Genomic DNA, 4,131 nt, shown 5'->3' on the forward strand with positions numbered 1-4,131 from the left:
GAATGAGAAAATTAAGTCTTGACTTGAGTTCCATTTACAGACAATGCTTACTTAGTCTTCTTAGGCCTTTGCCAGCTCTATATAATACTATATAATACTCTCTTCTGATCTCCTTCATCCACCTCTTTCCAGTCAAAGAGTTTATAATTCCTATTCAGGGCCACTGATCTAAAGTTTTATAAAAGGATCCCTTTCTTTCCTGATTCTGCTATGAAAACATTTGAATTAAGTAAAAATTGGCAATAATTTAAAGGTAGCAAAGTTTACTACTACATGCTATTGTGAATGTTCTGTAAAAACATGTTTCCTGGAGCAGCTGGATAGTTTAAGGATTAGAGGAATTACCTGAGAGATTCAGAGCACAATCAGACAAATACTAAAGACATATTGTAACTTAGACATCTTGGGACAAAGAGAAAGCAATATGTAACTAGAAATGAGAGAAAGTGGGAATGGGTTTAGCAGAAAATTAAGTTGTAATAGTATAGGTGTGAATTCAGATATAGCCTGGGATTAGGACCTTCAAAGTACCCAAATGAGTTTTAAATAAACCAACAAATGAAAAGATATATACACTTATTTACTTCAGGTATCAAGGCACTTAAAGCTCTACCACACAGGCAGCACATAAAAATATAATAAAATTAAGGATATTAAGGATGAAAGACATTTTGGAGAGCCAGATGAGCTAGACTGGAGATAGATGTGACAGATTTGTGATTAAACCCATTTTTTTAAATATCAGGAAAAAATTAAACATGTACCAGGTGCTTTTGAGGAATAGACACTGTCTTTGGCCAGTCACAAAGACTCTAGTGAGATGAACATGTCAAGAGAACAATTATAATACATTCAGTTTTCTTACTAAAGAAATATTTATTGAGTACCTGCTATATGCCAGACACCATGTTATTCAATGAGGATATGAGATACAAAGATGAGAATCAGAGGCACGGGCCAGGTGTGGTGCTGCACACCTGTAATCGCAGTGACTCGGGAGACTGAGGATGAAGAGTTCAAAGCCAGCTTCAGTAAATTAGCAAAGCCCTAAGCAACTCAGCGAGACACTCTCTAAATAAAATATAAAAAGGGCTGGGGATGTGACTCAGTAGTTGAACCCCTGGGTTCAATCCCCAGTACCAAAAAAAAAAAAAAAAAATAGGTAGAGGCATGGTTTTCATCCTTATGTAGGTTGGATGAACTATGTTATCATAGAAAGTTTTTTTACTTAGGAAGAATCTAGAATTAAGGAAATGTATATATAGCTTAACTGCTAAGCAGTAAGTAGTTTGTTCAGTTCCTATGTTCATCACACATCTTTCTTACCACCAAATAAAGAAATTTAGTTACACGTATCTATCCTTTCCATCTGTTTTCCTATTATAACAAAAGTACCTCTTAAACTACCTGACCATGAGGTCTTGTGGTCTCTCTGGAGAAAAGTTAGTTTCTGTTGTCACCAATGCCTTATTGCTAAGAAATGGAAGGTAGAAGTAAGGAAATGAGGACTGTGTTACTTATGCTGTAATCACATAATAAAGAGACCAAACCCTGAGACTTTAGGGAATGATAGTTGATATACTTTGACAAATAGATAACTTGCCAGGCATGGTTGTATATGCTGTAATCACAGCGACTTGGGAGGTTGAGGCAGGAGGATCACAAGTTCAAGGCCAGCTTCAGTAACTTACCAAGAGCCTACTTCAAAATAAAAATAAATAAATAAAAGGGACTTGGGATGTGGCTCAGTGGTTAAGTGTCCCTGGGTTCAATCCCAGTACAAAAAAAAAAAAAAAAAGACAACTTAAGGACTCTCAGGAAAAGGAGACAATAGTATCTCCCAAACCAGAAGTATGAATACTATTAATAGGTAAGTGATTTTTAACTCCTTTTGGGCTTTTGGCTCTAGTTAAACTATATTTGGCATAATGATTAAAACAGAGTAGAAATTCTTAAGCAATCTACTTATATATGCTTAGATTCTTAAAGTTGTAATTGAAAGAGTTCCAGACTCCCCTTAGAGGTGAGGTACTAGAAACCTTCAGGGACACTATATGTCTACAGGGTAGAAATTGTGCTGCCTCAGATTCACATGGCTAGATGGGAAGACACTCAAATAACATAAAAAAATAAGGAGTAAAGCACTCCGAACAAACCAGGATGCTCCAATTACAGACTCCATTGACAAAACAGTAGAAGAAATGTCAGAGAAGGAGTTCAGAATTTACTTAGTAAAACTGTTCCACGACTTTAAGGAGGATCTAAAGAGTGAAATCAGAGCTATGTTTCAGGAGATGGAAGATAATTTAAATAAAGAGATGAAGATCCTGAAAAGAAATCTTTGAAATGAAGGAATCAATAAACCAAAATAAAATTCAATGGAAAGTAGCACCAACAGAGGAGACTACTTGGAAGACAGAACCTCAGGCAATGAAGACAAAATATATAATCTTGAAAACAAAGTTGACCACACAGAGAAGATGATAAATTACATGATGTTCCCTCACCCAGACACAATGCCTGAACAGCAGCTGCTGAAGCCAACAGAGTGGAGCTATTGTGACTACTTCTAGGCTGATAAGAAAGACCCCCAAGGCAATGGCACCATGGTGGGATTTGAACTGCTGCTCCAAAAGCAACTGAAGGGCAAATAAAAGCAGAAAGAAATGTATGAATTCATCTGAGAGAGGATAAAGATTGAAGAATATGCAAAGAACTGGGCTAGGCTCTCTCAGAACTCGTTGGCTGCACAGGAGGAAGGCTTCCTGGGAGAAGTGTGGACCCAGGTGAAGAAAAGCCTGGCAGATGAAGCAGAAGTTCATCTCAAGTTCTCCGCCAAGCTTCACAGGGAGGTAGAGGAGCCCCTAATGAACTTTCATGAGAACTTCAAGAAAGACATGAAAAAGTGTGACCACCATATTGCTGACCTCTGCAAGCAACTCACCAGCCGCTATGCATCAGTGGAGAAGGCCCAGAAAGACCTCACAGAGTGACAGAGAGACCTGGAGATGAAGACCCAGCAGCTGGAGATCAAGCTGAGCAACAAGACGGAGGAGGACATCAGGAAGGTATGGAGGAAGTCCACACAGGCTGCTGATAACCTCATGCACTGTGTGGATCTCTACAACCAGGCCCAATCCAAGTGGTTTGAAGAGATGGTGACCACCACTTTGGAGCTGGAGTGGCTGGAAGTGGAGAGAATAGAGATGATCTGGCAACTTTTGTGCCAGTACACACAGCTGTGGCATGAGATGAACATGTTCAAACAAAGCACAGTTGAACCTGTGGACCAATTGCTTCAAAAAGTGGACCCGGCCTAAGACAGAGAGCTGTGGGTCAGAGAGCACAAAACGGGCAGCATTTGCCCTGTGGACATGGAGATCTAGACATGCCTGTGAGGCCCCAGGGGTCCTGCCCAGGAGAAGGGCTGCGTGTCCTACAGAGAGGAGATGGTGGCTCCTGCTGGGTAAAGTTGCCCTCCCACCCACTCTCCTGTCCACTGAGGAGAGAGGAGAGAGCTGGTGATTCCAGAAGTGTGATCTGGATAGCACAGCTGGAGGATCCCAAATATTACCAGGTCAAGAAGGAAGACCTGCCACCCTGCCTTATCTCCAAGACCCCATACCCGATGCTGTGCTTGTTGTTCTGAGAACAAACTGAGGCCAGAAATTTGTGGTTCCTGCTGAGTTCCATAGGGGTGACTGTCACACACTTGTGCCCTTGGATGCCCCAAAGCCCATCCTCCAGCTGGTCCCTTTATCTCCAGGGCTTTGGAAGATCAGGGGAGGGCCATCTCTGCCTCCAAGTCAACATCAGGATCAGAATCATGGATAGAAGGCACCATCAACTCAGCCTGCACCTAGAATCCTTTACAGCCCTCTCTATTTTTCTCATTGTGTTCTGGGAGCCCAAATCTGGCTTTTCTTGGCCAGTTTTCATCCCCATGAGTCTTGGGAAGGCCTGTTTTCTGTCTTCCCAGACCAACCCTGCCTAGAGAGGCCAGGATGAAACTATCTCATTCAGCAAATTAGCCCCAAGTCGGAGCATTGAATCATGGTTCCTGTCAGACCAGGCATCATCTCTAAAGTCTCTGGAAATCCCAATCCATTCATTCCTCAGCTGCTTTCTCAA

The 4,131-nt window shown here is 41.5% G+C and overlaps 1 pseudogene; it reads left to right on the forward strand.

Annotated features, from left to right (window-relative positions):
- The first annotated feature begins 2,480 nt into the window (after window positions 1-2,480).
- LOC124971610 (growth arrest-specific protein 7-like) lies at window positions 2,481-3,386 on the forward strand (annotated as a pseudogene).
- The last annotated feature ends 745 nt before the right edge of the window (window positions 3,387-4,131 follow it).

This window comes from Sciurus carolinensis, chromosome X, assembly GCF_902686445.1.
Source record: "Sciurus carolinensis chromosome X, mSciCar1.2, whole genome shotgun sequence".
NCBI lineage: Eukaryota > Metazoa > Chordata > Mammalia > Rodentia > Sciuridae > Sciurus > Sciurus carolinensis.